A 16,493-nucleotide genomic window follows, 5' to 3' on the forward strand; every position below is an offset into this window, starting at 1 on the left:
CTTAACAGCTCTGATGCTGGTACAAATGGTACTAAAATAAAGTGGTTTCAGCAACATAAATATGTAAGAATAAATATTTCCGTAAATCAAATTTGATCATTTTCACTAATATAGAAGCAAGGTAATGTTTCATCAGTAACACATCCCCCCAAAATAGGTAAAAAGTCAAGTTTTAGCTCAGGAAAGCTTAAAACTAGCATTAATAGTATATCATTATTACACTGCTTGCCCTCTTGTTTATTATGTATTTAGAATCTTGTGTCTATAAGTAAATCATGCTTTCAACAGGGATTTTATTGAGATGCCTTTGGTTTAAATACTTATGTCAGAATTAGAAGAACAGCCATAAATGTTTTCAATTTACAGCATTCCTGGTTTGGAGGCTACACCTAGATTTTTTTTTTCTAAATTATTTTTTTTACTTGCATCATAGCACCCATGAGGAAGAAAACAATCATAATTATTACAAGTCACAAGCCTTATCTTTTTCCAGGAATGATGTGCATATCTTTTTTTTTTTTTTCCCCGTTTAGCACAATAGATGTTTATTCTGTCCTGTTGTCCAAAAAATAAAGCCAGCGTAGCTGCTAATTTAGAAGTAATTACTACTAAGTGAGAGAAAATGCTTCATGATATTTACATACTGAAGACAGACACACATTACTCGAATGTGGATACTGTAACATTAGCCTTTTTTTCATCTTGTGGCATTAATGAAATAGGGTTAAAAGCTGATTGCCTCAGCAAAGCAGGAGCACTCCAGCCACTACCACCACTCGTATTTTCTATTCAGCAATTCGTTTGTGCATTATCTTCATTCCATCTTTGTTATCATCAGGATCACTAAGATTTACTCCATGTTACTTAAGCCAACTATACCCTGTTTTTATCTTCACTGGCATTCTGAGGTAAAAATCTATAAACATTAGCCCCAAGCACCAACCTAAAAATGTTTACTTATTTTTCCCCTTTATGAACACTTCACAATTTGCAGCCAAAATTAGCTAAGCCAAGTTAATTGCCTAACTGTATTCTGTCCCACTAGCAGCATGTCCTACTTATCCACTTAAGAAATGTTTGTTTGCTTTTCATTTATTTGTTTAGTTTCTGATTTCCTTATGCAGTTCCCATTATCTGGGTGGTAGCGGGGCTTCTGTTACCTCATTGCTCAGTGGAGGAATATAGCTTAGAACTTCATATGCTGAATTGCTGTTCAGGCAAAGAGAAGATGAGCATCCTGGATAAATTATTGTCTCTGCACTAGAGCAATAATCCCAGTGGTTTTTGTGGAATTTTACCACTGTAATTGGTAGACACTATACTTTGCATTTGGTAGGCTTAGTGCTTTGCATTTGTTGTTTATTTTTTTCTCTTCTATTTCAGCCTAATTTGGAATTTGATTTAAAACCCAAAAATACAATTAGCTCATATTGCATAGCCAGTGGAAAAGCTGGGTTTCTTGGCCATGCTCACTCACTCACACACACAAACAGGACTGAGAAGTGGCATCCTTTGGCCACAGTGGGTTTTTTGCTCCTCATTCACTGAGCTCAAGTGTCACATTCCTTTTGCTTACTTTGATTGCAGCTGCATAACCCATCTAGCCCATAAAAGCCAACTTCTACCTGGGGCACACGCAGCTATTGGAGACCCCAAGGGTTATTTCATCAGTAGCTGAGAGTTACAAGCGTACCAGCTCAATAACTTGAAGTCATTCAGGAGCATCTAAGTCTCTGTGGCTACTGCACAGGCGCCTTAGTCACTAGAGTTGTTTTGGCAGACCAGATATTTACTTACTCATAAGTGATTCAGTGCCTTAATTAGCTGACTAAATGAGATGTTTTGAAACTGGCTGTGGAGCCTTTGTTGCATTTATATTACTTTACTTTCCATAGTTGCCTTGAATTAACTAAAATATAAGAAAGGTTGGTTGGAGGACACACTGTTAAAAGAACCCTTCACACTTTGTCTTTCCGAAGTGGTAGCATGTTACAACATTTTTGGCCTTGAGAAGTGCTGTGGAGGTTCAGATAAATGGAAATCTGAGTTTTGAACAATGTCAGGCTTCCAAGTAAACCTTTCCCCACCTGTCCTCTCTCCTAAATGAGGCTGCCACCACAGTCTTACATATACTAGCTCAACTACACTTAGTTGTCTCCTTTAATTGCATAACCAGTAAGAGAGGCTCTAACCTTGTACCCTTTTGCCCTTCCTCAAGTCTGTGAGTGCACAGTTGCAGTACAACCCTGACATAACATGAGCTGGCACTATGATTTCAGGCATCAAACTTGAGCCATAGACTGACTGGATGGAGCGAGGGGTTGGAGGGCTGTGCGGTTGGATTTGTTTTGTGAACTTTTTTCATTCATCTACATGAGGAGAAGTCCCATCTGAATATTTAGCCACCATTCTGTCATCTTTACTCTTAAGAGCCTGTCCACCTTCATCAAATTTCTAACTGTGGTCTTTATGCTACAGGAGGAATAATTCTTTTTTTAATGCCAATTTTATGTGAAAGGGCACAATAATAAGAACAATTACAATTAATTACTTGTTCCCAGTTGGATTTGAAAATTATCCTTTTTTTTTTCCCCCAGAAAGTAAAGAATCAAAATCTACTTTCTTAATGATTGCCAAGGAGATTGTTATTTTTGTTTGTCTCCTATTGTAAACTTTCCATTACAGAAGGCAGTAAGACTTGATTTATCACATAATTAAATCAAGAACTGAATTGTCTGATTGACCACGTGGCATTAACTCATAACAAAATTATATCATTTCACTGGTACTTGCATAGTATGATGTTGATACCACTTTTATTTTTCAATCAAAGATTTTTTTATACTTGTTTTCCTCCTTCAGATACTTACGATATAGCACCTTGATACTTTTGCTACTGCTTTGTTTTGTCAGAGAGAGCAGACTGTAAGGAAAGTGCTGGGGTAATGCTAGGCAAAATTACTTAATCAGGGGTACATAGCTAGCATGAATCGAAAGTCTGTAAGCCCAGATCCCAGTAATTATCACTTCACATTTTGACAGTCAGATGATACTACTTTCATACCATTGGGCAATTTATCATTTCCTGTATCAAACTGCACAGGGCTTTATCATTATTGTTATTGAAGAGGATTATGTGTTCTTGGAAAGCTGCTTCTTTAAATGCTTCATTTTTGGAAGAATTCTGGTTTGATTTCTGAATGTCTCTCTGTCAGACACATGCACATGCTAAAGTTTTCGTTTTCTTCCTTCTCGTACACTATGAGAGTGAATAAATGCACACCTTAGTATACTGCTGGCTAAATAAGCTCCATTTAATGTGCTGGAAGAGCAGCTCAGCCTGAATCCCTTTGAGACATAGGTGCTCTAATGCAGAAAGCAGTGCATAATCTGTCTCCTCTCATGTTCTGGCCTGTGACCTTTGAATTCTCAGGAGGCCAAGGAGGTCTTTCTGTTCATACTGCCTGTATTTCCTCAGCAAAGGGCCTTGCGAAAATTACAGCTATGAAATTGCAGCAACACAGCAATGGCAAGGGCTTAAGAAGGCTTTGCTCAGGTTCTCTGTAAAGCAGCTAGGGAAGCATGGAGTATTGAGTTTTCAACCCTTTACTTAGCCTTTTCCTTTTGCTCCCATCAGGAAAAGCACCATGATAATTTTTAGGTAGCATCTCGCAGATTTTTAAAGCAGATCTCCATTACTGAACAGACTCAGAAGGAGCACAAGGCAGAAGTGCTGTTGGGAAATGTTCCCATCCATGCACAGAGAGATAACTACCGAGACCAGCTACTTCTACGGGTTGCTCTCCTGATCCTCTTCTACTGAAAATACAAGTTGAAGAGTTACTACACATCAGAAAGCATGGCTCCATCACTCAGTTACCTGACTGCACACAAGGGCAGGTGGTTATAAGGTTTCCCTCATTTCTCACCCATTCTGGTCCATTTTGCCTTAGAGCATCAAAGGCTCCCAACCTCAACAGCACATCCCTTGACATTTTTCTTTCTAGAACTTTTTGCTTCTAAATTTGTACAAGTCTTTTGTCATTTAGTTTCCAATTAGTTTCTGCATAGATTTCAGCTTTCCGAAGCTACTGACTCAATACAGAGAGCTTCAAAGCTTCTCTGTTGGTGTTTCTGACAGTAAAGTAAAAATGGCAAGTGCCAACCCCCCAGGCTCAGCCCAGAGACACCTGACTTCCATAGCTCTGATTTGGCTATTAGGGGGGGTTGGAGCAAGACGATCTTAATGTCCTTTCCAACACTAACCATTCTGTGATTCTATGATCTCCACCCCTTCTCAGGCAGGTTCTGAGAAGGCAGCACAGGACCAGCAAGAAAAAAGGAACAGAAACAAAATTCATTCCTGCAGGAAGTGACTGAGAATGAGCATGGGGACTGTTCCTTATCCATGCTGATCAATAATGTGGTAATCAAGCAAGCTGCTCATTTTCCAAAGTCAATTGACTGCTTTCAAGTTAGGTACTATTATATGTCACTATTATAATAGCTCAGACCCCCTTTTAAAAGAAGTAATCCTTTCTTTAACCTCTCTGGCCCTTTGCCTCCAGTTTTTAATCAAGGAAAAGGACTCAAAGTACATTAACTCATTTTCAGCTTGTTCTTTTTGTGCTTTCAAGGTGTGAAATTAGTTGACATGGAGCACACTGAGTCAGAGAAGAGTCAAAGGGTTCAGTCTGGTGGGATGCCATACCAACAGGAGCACAGCATTTGTGAAGCTGCTGTTACAAAGATGAGCTGCAGGTAGTCAACGCAGAGAGACAGTGTCACAGCACAGTTTGCTTCATAGATTTGGTTTTCAGTACCCAATCCTAGAGACCATGACTAAGTGGATCATTTAAGCCTGAAAGGTTACTCCGAACTTAGATAGTCAGTGAAAGAAGTCAGTGTCTGATTTTCTTATACTGTCATGGCCACCTGCACATTTAATGTCATTGCAAAAGGCTGAATATTAACTTATAGACTAGTACTCAAAGTGCCACTTTAGTACATTAGTGAAAAAAAATATTTGGAAACTCCTTACCAGCATTAGTTTTACTGTGTCTACCTGCTCTTCTGCATGATTACTTCAGCAAGTAGTTAAGGAAGTCACAAGACAAACAACTTATTGTTTGATGTATAGCAAGTTATTATTAATGTGCTTCTGGTATTTCCTATTTTTTCTTTCTTTTGATTGATTTAATATGGATACTAAGTATTGGAAAGTAAAAAATAAAAAAGGAAGGGAAAAAAAAAGACTTTTCAGGTGAGGGGTTTAGAAATGGAGGAGTATTTGGCAAGTCAGAACAGAGGGGGACAATCCCACTGAGGTTAGTTGCATTCAACCTGCAGAATCCTTTAAATGCAACAGTAACTTATGTCAAGAAGGACCAATATATACATATTCTGCTCTTTAGTGCCACAAAGTTCATTCCTTGAGCTAAGAGGTCGAGCCTAAAAAACCAAGGAAATTCAAGTTGTGCAGCTGACTACACAGCTGAGATACTCTCTGCAAAAGGAGAAGCTGGAAAGTAAATCTCACAACTCCTACCAAAAAAACAGACTTTTCAGCTATTGCCTTCCCCACTGATCGTGATTCCAGTGCTGTTGCATCAGCAATGAACAACTACTGGTCGCTACTGCTGCATACTTTGCAAAATCAGAACAATTACACCCAAAGCTACAACAGCGTTTCTCCCCTTTGGCAAGTAGCTCCTCACTAGAAGCTTCCTCAGCCCCTTCTCTCTCCCGTGGCCATCCTGCTGGTGTACAAGCCCCTCAGCCAGGTACTCCAGATTTGCCCCATTTTTGACGATCAGAGACGAGATCTTCTTGGGAAGGGCTATGAGCCTTTAGTTACTGCTGCTTCACAGACAGCCTTGGCCACCCCATGGCAGGGTTTGCTTCTGGCAGGTAAGGGACAGTGCCTGGAGACCAAGGCCAGCTGGGGATCAGGACAAGTGGATGGAGGGGTGTCCTCCTCACTCCGGCACTGTTGTAGGAATAATGGTGGGGAGAGGCAGAGGAGGTGAAGCATCATCTGTAAAATGTCTTACAGGTCACCTTGTAGCTAGTCTTGAGAGACCTCCTTGGCTTGGAGGGCAACTCTGTCCCCTCCTGAGGATGACACTACCTCAGACAGAGGCTCCAGATTTCTACATGCTTCAAAGAACTTCCTCTATTGTCTTAGTTCTCAGAAGACAAGATGGTAACAAGGGATTAACTGATTTGCCTTTTAACTGATCATTTTAACCCCTTGTATAGAAAGTTCAAGCTAAATAATTTAAGTTGAAATGCACAGATGCTTTCAGGGAATAGAAGAGTTCAGACAGTTGAAGAAAAGTTTAAAAACAAAAAAAGCTCTGCCACCTACTACGAACATGAGTAGTTGGTTTTCACTTTCCTGTCATTGCTGTCTCCTTTAACAATCTTAGATTCACTGTTTCAAGTTTTCCTGATCAAATAATAGAGAGTAGTTAAAAGAGAAAGCATCCAAAGAAGCAGAAGAAACAAGTCCCAATTCCTAGTTCTCAGTCTTGAATCTCACTTCAATATCCTGAGAAATACTATGACTGCTAAAGATTGATCCAAGACTATCAGTGTTCTCTTGTCTTTCTTACACTGCTTTTCAAAGGTAAACTGATGTTTATTTTTCCAGCAGGAAGCTTGTACTTTGATTTCATCGGATTAATTATTAAACTTAATACCATAGGTCAGTGCTGGACCTGAAATCGGAGGCACTGAAGCTTCTGTTGTTTCGTATCTGAGTGTTCTGGGACAAGGAAATAAAATGAAGACAGAATATCTAAAATGCTTACGAAATTATCTAGTATCTATTTCACTAGAAAATGGTGAGACACATTTTTACTTTCATTGACAGGTTGTCATGTGCTAAGATTGTTTTTCCCAAATTCTTCATGCTCTGCCTGTTAAGAGCATTTTGCAGTCTTCAGAATTTATCATATATAGGAAATGTTTCTGTATGTCTTCTCCTAAAAAAATCTCAAGGACTGGACTATTTAAATCAGTGACTTCACTGATAAATAGCTCCTTCCAAACTGATTTGCAGCCTTTTCCCTATTGTGCAAAAACATAACAAAGCCAAAATACCAGTGATTTAATTTGGCATCATCAACCACTGAAAGATGAGTTGGAAATAGATTAGCAAGTGTTCTAGTTGATCTTCATACTGCAGTGACAAATAAATGCGAGAATGACAGCCAATTCCACTGACTAGCAATTCTTCTGACTGTATTATGGCACATTGTCATGGTTTAAGCCAAGCCAGCAACTAAGTGGATAACACACATGGATAAACATGCTGTATTTCTAACAACTGGCCATGAACACACAGAAATCTGAGTTCATACTGCTGTGGAAAACAGAACTGAGACAAAAATTCCTTTGTAATACATGTTTGGAGGTCCCGACTATTGCAAAAGACTGACAGAAATACGTTAGGATCTCATGTATGTAGGATACCCGAGATGTTTCTCTTAACTTTACTGGGAGGATTTTATTTTTTTTCCTCTGAACCAGAGCATCAGCACTACCCTCCAGTGTACACCTAGTAATGCTTCCTGAATGTTCACATGCTCAGCGCATTTTGAGCTGCACCCTTAATAACAAATAAATATGGAATGAACTTATTTGGCATTTCAGGCCAATGACCAAAGCCAGAGAGTGTGGTAAGTATGCCACTATATTCCCTTTAACTTTATTTTTGTGGGCATCATGCATTTTTAAAATGGTTCTACATTTCCCTGAACCAATGTAATATAAAAGATTTACTGTTACAGTTTGTGTGTGGCCAGGCAATGGCATATGGAAAACATGTTTCCTGCTATTTAATTTAATTACTCTAATCACGTGCCAGCCCCGGGCATGTCATTCTGGACCTCTGAGGCTCTTTGTCTGTCAAAGAGATGGACAATATCTTGGCTTTGTTTAGTTGCTCTGCAGGCTGCAGATAAAACCACTGAAATACTGACTGTTTGTTTAACCAAAACTTTGCATTTTAACCATTTGGCTTTGATTTTTTGTTTTACAAGAAAAGATGACATTTTGGCCCTGGTGAGCTGAAAAGGAAATATTAGGGATATGAAGAAGTACTGTCACTTTCGGGGCTTAGTAGATGAAAAGGAATACTCTAGCCTTCTGGTCAGAAATCAGCTTTGTTAGCAGAAACTTAAGACATGCATCGCTGTTATTTTAGAGTTGCCTGTTAGCAAGGGCAGCTGGAAAAGTCCTGTTAATAACTGCTCCTTTCTACTACGGTTAGCCCTTCATTTAACAGTTTCAGTAGATTTTTTGATTCTTTCATTTTAATAGATAAAACTGTAATGAGTGAAACTAATGAAGATTCCCTTGCAAATAATCAGACCAATAATGTTACACCCAGGTGTAAATTAGCTTTAATGTTACACTCTGTGGTTATTCTTAGATAAGAAATACCTGCAAATTACAGGAATAATTAAACTCTTTTGATAAAAAATTAAGAGCAGATTGAGAGATTACAGCACTCCATGCATATTATAAACCCCAAATCTACAGAGAAATTAATCATACACTCAGCTTTAAGTATGTGCTCAACACCACCACTTCCTTCACTTTTAAGCAAGTGCTCAAGTCCGTGTTTTCCTGCAGCCAGAAGTGACACTAGAGAGTGCTTTAGACTATGAGAGGATATCATTTCTAACAATCACGTTGTCAGAAGAGGAAAGAATAAGAACCAGCTTTTAGTCAAATTAGTTCCATTTTACAAGGAATTACTACACATAGAAAGACTTGTCTATTTGCACATTTTTGGAAACTGGATGAACTTCAGTTACTGTAAGTTTCAACAGTAATTAATCTACCCACTTTACTTTCCCCCGTTTTCTAATTGAATCAGTGAGATACAGGAAATAATTTCTATTCATTGTAAGTTGCACAGTACTGCAAGGCAAGAATTAGAAATTTTGTTCCTATATACTGAATTACAGCTGCCCTCACATTTTGCTTTGAGCTAACCACTAGATGACACTACTTCCCACTTACTTTGCAAGTGTGGGCATATGCTGCCATCTCCCCTATACCCATTCACATATTTACATGCTTCTCGACCAAAGAACTTCAAAAAGAACATTATGCAGGTTTTGCTTTCCCCACTATACATTTTGATGAATTTTGTGTATATACACCTAGGTATTTAGGTGCGCGTACATAGAGGTTTACACAAGCATTACAAGCAGTGTGTGTGTCTTTGCATGGTTTATAGAAAACATGTATTATAAGTCACTGTGTGAGTCTTCAGGGTGTTATAACTTAGCAAGTGCCGACGACAGCTCCACTTAAAAGAAACCAGAGGAACAGCAAGGAAAACTTAATAGGCTGGAGTTTGTAGAGAATGTTCCCCTGTCCCCTGCATCCCGGTGTCTGTTCCCCCCTTCCCCCAAAAAAGGGATACTATATTGGCTTCTGTAGTGTGATTCTGAATCCATGGTGAAAAATATCATGCTGAGGAGTCAGGCAAGAGTAGGCTTCACTATTCAAGTCCAAAAATGACAGACTAAGGAAAAGAAGAAAGACACAGAAGGGCTGTCATGTATATCCATAAGGCGGCTGCTGCTGCTGTGGTTTTTAAATTAGGAAGAATGAACTTTCCAGAAGGATGTGTGGAAAGAATCTCACATTTCTAAAAGCCTGATTTTCAGAAATCCAGAAGCTCCAGATTACTTGAAAAATGGCTCCTCCAAAGTTACATTTATGCTACTAAATTGCATGCACAAAGGCATGAGAACATGGAAGTGGAGTAACAGCACCCTCAGATACACTTTTATTTTTGCCTAAGTCAACAGGCATCTTGCTTTGTTAAGATTTGTCTCAATTTATAACACATTTGCTCTATATGTGCTGTAACTGTAAAACATACATTGTGTGATAAACTTCATTTAAAGAGTGTTTTAAATGGCCATACTAAAGGACGTCTTTAAAGTGTGCCCATCCTCTAGTAGTGTGACAATGTACTACCTAGAGTCAAAGCAAAAGTAAGAATTACTGTTTGGTTTAGTAATCTAAATTTGAAATATTAAAACTCTTCATTTTGTACCTATTTTAATCCTGATCCCCCAGGACTGTGGCAGTAGGGGTTGGGTGCATCCTTATCCTCTGTCACATTAGCCAAGTACTTCTGTCCTCCTGTCAAAAGGCACTTGCAAGTGGAGACGATGAGCCTCCTTGCCTTCAAAGGATGCTCTGCTCTGCATTTCACATTCTATTGCAACTCATTATTTTAGCATTATTTCTTCTGTGTTAATGTAAAGAGCTGATACTGATGTGTAGTAAAGCTTTACAGGCATGCAGTATGAAGTTCATATAGTGTCTACCTCCCACTAGAGTAGAAAGTAAGGTATTTCTGCTCATAAGCTGGTTTTGTTATATCAAGCTTGTCATAAGAGATACCAGCTGAATTGCTGACTTGTAGGACTTCAAAAATTACATTGCCTTAATACTGTCAGTTTTGCTGCATCTATGTGACACTTCAGTTACTGTTTTCTGTAGTTCTGTTGAATGTTTTGGAATTGTATTTACAGATAAAATGTAGCCCTTTCACAACTAAATTCTTCTAGCTTACAACAGTGTAAGCACATAGTCCCTATAAAAGAGTGATGACATACCATAGACACAGCACTATATTTGCAAAATTATGCTTTTAAGTCATTTGTCAACAAAAAAGGGATATGTTTATCTGTTTGAAACCAAGACCTTAACTAGATCTATGTAAGATCTGAGATTTTCTCAGCAGTTTAACGGTGCCCAAGTCCCCAGGAACAACAGTGACTGGAATCAAGGCTACCTAAATTGCAACCATAAGCAATGTAATCAAAATCAAAGAGAGTTTTATCCTGTGCATGTGTTATTTGGACAGGTTAATTTATTGGGGATTATGGATCCGAGGAGAAAATAAATCTAATTTTAATCATAAAATAAGAGAAAGGCTGAGAAATAACATGTTAGCCAGAGGTTTGCTTGTTTATTAAAATGCTGTCTTGTATTTAATCTAGACAAGGGTAATTACTTTTTCAGACTCTCATTTTCTCTGCAAATCTTGTGCTCTTACATTTCATTTCGACAGGACATTTACGTGAATTGCTGCTTTTTCCACTAACATCCTACAGTTTTTCTTAAATTTATCAGTTAACATGCTTGAGCCTCCCTCCAAAGACTGCTTAGGAAGGGAAAAAGCTCCCCACTCTGTGGCTAAGCATGAGCTCCAGGAAGGTTAGCTAGAGTATACAAAAGCAGTCAAGATGAGAAAGCAGCTTATCTTCAGACCTGAATCTGGGACTTGCTGCACTAAAAAAACCCTGGTGATGCATAGGCTACCCATGAGGGGAAAAGTTCCCTGCTCAGTCTGATTGTAAAAGCACAGAGTGTGAGCTTTTGCATTGCTTTTGAAGGAAAGAGACAAAAAAGAAGTTTTAAGTCACTTTTGTTCTCTCCTTCTGACAAAAGGACTTTAATATAAGTTATAGCAACCAAAGAAACACAGTCCTTTGGGGCTAGCCTCCTCCCATTTTCAGGGCTGGGAGCCTTAGGAGGAAGGCAGCTTGGTTATACCTGCTACGCTTGTGGAAAAGAAATTATCACTTAATGATGTTTCACTCTTGCCCTGTAGCAAAGGACTTCTTGTTAGCTGGATCTGAAAGGGCAGCAGGAAAAAATACATCTTTTCCCAAGTAACTTGAAAGGCAGCAAAACTACCTCAAAGTACAAAGCATGCAAGCAATCAAATGGATGCAAACCAAATTCACAAAGTGGAAGGTAACCTATGCAGCTTTGCATAGCTCTGGAAATAAAGTATTTATGAGCAAAAACTTCAAAGTTCTCTCTCCTCTCACTCCCATGTATTACCGAGGCAGCAGGAACAAGCATTCAGGAGCAGTGGAAATGGTGACAAACCGAGGTAACAAACAGCCGAACACAGCCTTTGGTGTGAAGCTTCCTTCACATCTGCTGGGGGGACACACGTGCCTTTTGACAACTGCAGGGAAAGCTCTGTCCATATAATCCAAAACCACTGCATTTGGATTATCATTATAACTACCTTGCTGAAACTTTTGCTTCTGTACTGTACCAGGGTTTGGATTAGAATAATCTACCATATTACAGACTATATCAAACTCTCAATTCCAATACATAGTATGGAGCAATGCAGTTCAAAACATGTTTTAAACTAAGCATATACCAATAGAGCAGAAGAAAGCTTTGGTTTCAATAAGGAGAGAAAAAAAAAGGTACCCTTCCATGCATAGCTTTTCAGGCAGTTTATAGTGAGGAGGTGTTAGGAGGAGTTATTACTTCCCCACACCTTCAATAGCATAAAGAATTCCTTTTAAGATAATCTGAAGACAAAACCATTCAGGGTTAAATGAAGTCCTATGACAATATAGTGAGATTTTGATGTCAATAGATATAAAATTGGTCTGGCCTTTTCAAATCTACCTTTCATTTAAGGCAGCAATGATAAGGTTTTTCCTTATGTAGACTCAGGTGTGTTTTGTGTTTCCTGTAATCCTGATACATTTCTTAGCTCACAAGGAATGCAGGAGACCACACAAGGAAAAAAAATAAACCCACCCAAAAAAACCCAAAACCAATGCCAACAAACAAGCAAAAAAGAAAAAAAAGACAAGAGACAGAAGAAACAGAAAAAACATCAGCAGATAAAAAAAATATAAGGTTTTAAGCTTGCTAGAGGGAAGCCCTTGAATTTTGAAAAATAAAAGATGGAGCTATATGAAATTATCTCTGCGAATTACAGATACAGCACAATCCCTTCCTAGCAGTTGATCATTTTACTAAAATCGTTGTAATAGCTAGTTTTACACTCCTGGAGTAGTGAGTAGTGTCCAAGGCAAAAGATTTATAGTTTGCTCTGGGTATAATGGTATGAGAGGAGCTGGCTGCCAAAAGGGACTGTGATTTGAAGAGGGCGCCTTTGGTTTGGTAGGTGGTGTATTTGTTCTGTGGCTGGAGTTCACTAGAAGAAGTTGTTTGATGCACTAGCCAACGATAACTATCTTGGGAGAGGGAGAAACACAAATCCTCCAAGTTTCAAAGAGAGAGCAAAATGAAATACTTGGTATGTGGAAAAAAAGAAGATGACAAACACCATGGCAACATGAAGTAGATCAATTCATGGGGAACTTTGTGGTTTATCACTTAAAAAAAAAAAAAAAAAAAAAAGGATTTATTGACCCCCAAATCATGGTAGTTTTTAGTATTAAATAGACCTCTTTTGAGGACTAAGCTGCTTGAGAAGAGGAGACAGTAGTTTTGGAATGGAGCCCTCAGCCTTAGAAATAACACTGCTGGTTTGGCTCTGCTTCCAATATTGTTGCCTAGTTTTAAAGCTTTTCAGCAGGACTGGTGACCAGCGTGAATCACTGGGGAATAGATTAACACAGTGTTTTCCCAAGTGTCTAATCTCATTTTAGGATCAGAATACAAACAGCAGCAAAGCATCCTTAAGACTCAAGAAGTCCTTGGAGCAAGCCTGCAATTCAGACCCAGTCAGCATTTGCATTACATTGGGCTCCATGTATCCAGAATTCTTTAAAAGTTCTGACATTTCTGCTCTGACCTAAAGCTTTACCTTTGCACGCTGAGTGCAGCTCTTGGCTTGCCTGTGAGAATGGTGTTATATGTATAACATCTTATCCTCTAAATCCTGCCTGCTGAGTGGATTCTTCCTTTCAAGCTCACTTTTTATTGTTAAAGGGAGAGTTTTTGGAAGAGCTGTGTCTGTATTCCTTCTCTTTTGCTTGATGTTTTTTCTGCTATTTTAACACTTCTGAAATCAGTGAAGTGCTTTGCACTCTTGAGCCAGCTTCAGTCTTTCCAGAAGGCAGTGGCTGAGAGACGCTGATTGAAAGTTTGCTTAAGTGTTTGCCTCCTTCTACAAGAGACCGGGATAGTCAAATGCAGATCAAGGTCTTTTCAAGTTGCTAACCAGAAAATTTGTTTATTGTTGCTGCATTTGGCATTTTGACATCAAGAAATCCATCAATATAATATGTATATATGTCTATGCCCTGTGTATGAGGACTAGGAGATATAAAAAGAATTAGGAAATGAAGCAATAAGCAATTCCAAGTCACTGAAGCCAAAGGGAATCTGTGCAAGAACGGACAATGGTGAAAGATGGGACAGGGAACAATAAAGCACACGTAGAAATGAAGAACAAGCTAGGCATTAGGCATGCTTCAACCCAGTTCAGGTTATTGACCATTATAACATACAAGAACTTCTATGAAGTCATTTTAAGTAAAACCACTGAAGTGCTTAGGGACTGATTTTGAAGGTGCCTACTTGCCTGTAAGTATGTGGGTGATTTCCTCAAAGGTCCACACAAGTAACACAAACGCATTCTGTACTATCTAATGAAAACATTTGTGTTTTTACTTATGTATGCAAAACCACCACCACCAAAGAACTCACATGTGAGAGGAGCCTAGATAACTAATGGTGGAAATGGCAGGGCCATAGACAACCCCCTCAGGAGGCAGGAAATGTGCTACAATCTCAAAATCACTTTATAGACTCAGAGGATTATAATATACTTCTCTGTGTATTAAAGGATGATAGGTTTGCTTAAACTAAAGCAACAACACTGAAATTTGTATGTAAAATTCCTAACTTTGTTTTCCTTAAAAACATATCAAATGAGAAATTATCAACAGTATTTTGAATACATTATGAGTTAAAATGAGCACACATTTTTGCATGTCACCCCACTGCCTTTTCTCATGTTACAGCTAGGTCAGAACTGAAAAAAAAAAAAAAAATACAGGGACTCTAGTAATACAGAATTATATGTTGATTTTTCCATGGGCTATTAATATCTTGTTACTGTGAGACTGTACTGGTTGGTGGTTTCTGGCTTAGTGGTGTTTGGCTTGTAGGTAAAGGAAAAAAGGAAAAAAAAAATAGAGCAAGACCACCTCTGACATGAATACTGACTTCCAACTGCTATTTTATGTAACTTATCTTTTGCTATTTCCACATTTTTACCTTTCATAGAAATTAAATAGCATTATATCTCTTAGCCTGCATTCATTTTTGTGCATGCTCAAAAAACGTGTGGAAATACTTTTATCTTGCTTACAAGTTTCGCTAGTATCAAGATCAAGACTCTTAACTTCTGGATCTTGGGTGGAATTCCAAGGGACATTCCAGTGGGTAATAGAGTAGAAGATGTAAAACTGCCAATAAGGGGGGGAGAAGAATTTTCTCTCACCATCAGTCACAGGAGAGGGTGGGAAAAGCAGTGTAGGAGTGATGCTTAATGTGTTCTCCTAGGGCAATGCCCTTTAGACACTCCTAAATACAGAGTCCTAATCCAACCTGCTTCCCTTCTCCCACTCTTTCAGAAATAATTGTATTCCTAGAATATTTAACAACAAAACAGTGAAGAAGTTCCATTTTTATCTCTAAAACAAACTCGATTTTCCTTTTCCTTGTGAAATGACTCAGATTTAGGAGGTTAAAAATGTAACCATGTAGCTTATAAAGGTTAGTAGTATTTAGTTATTGATATAAAAACCTCGCTGAGGGACTGCATTTCTAGGGTGTTGCTAATGGAATACAGAACCTTTCGCTTTTGGGTCACTGGATCAAATCTGTCTCTTGTGGATAGTGACCAATGTTTGCTACAATTTAGGCTTTCAGTGCCCTATATAAATTAAATATGTAGAAATTGGCGATGGAAAAGACCTGTTACAGCTTGCAGCCTGTCCCCCTACCAGTACAGAATTGCTCTCTCTTACTATGACAGATTTTCCAGTTCCTAGTAGGTCCTGTCCACCCTGCAGAGCAAAGCAGCTGGTATTAATTGATAGCCGAGTTTAACTGGGTCCTGGTGAGCTCCCTGTTCTGGCACTGGAGCTGTATGAGGGGTTTGGCTGACACTTTCCTGCTGCCTGCCTCCATGGGGGGCACTGAACGGGCAGCGGTCCATGGAGTGCCCATATCCCCCACTGCTGCCTGGGATGGGGAAGCAAGCAAGAGTCCCAGCTCCTTCCCACTCTGTGCAAAATACCTTATAATACAGGAGGATTACCAAATCTCATTTTCACTGCCTCGCTTATCCCCCTTTCAAGTCCTACCAATGTCCCTTCCATAACCAAACAGCTGCAGGTCATAGTTCTAAATTGTAGGTCTGATGGATTAGTTCGGGTAGCTAAAGGGAAGGCTAGATATTAGTTCAGACATTGATATGGACTAAAATTTTCCCAAAGTTTGGAGGAGATCTGGAAGTTTGCTTGGGGCTTCTTTTTGATTTAAATGAAAAGGTTTGAACGCTGTTACCTTTTACAACTTCCATTTGCAAGTAATTAACTATGTTGCAGAATGCCCATTAGTAAGTGTTAGGAACTGGGTATCAACAATATTAAGGTTAGTTCTGTAAGTTATTTAATGGCTACTGCTGGTTACAGTGTTATAGATACACA

The 16,493-nt window shown here is 38.8% G+C and overlaps 1 protein-coding gene across 14 annotated transcripts in view; it reads left to right on the top strand.

The window, feature by feature from the left end:
• Positions 1-16,493, top strand: part of HDAC9 (histone deacetylase 9) — a 466,231-nt gene that overhangs the window by 279,360 nt on the left and 170,378 nt on the right. The window lies entirely within an intron of this gene.

This window comes from Strigops habroptila, chromosome 1 (genome assembly GCF_004027225.2).
Source record: "Strigops habroptila isolate Jane chromosome 1, bStrHab1.2.pri, whole genome shotgun sequence".
NCBI lineage: Eukaryota > Metazoa > Chordata > Aves > Psittaciformes > Psittacidae > Strigops > Strigops habroptila.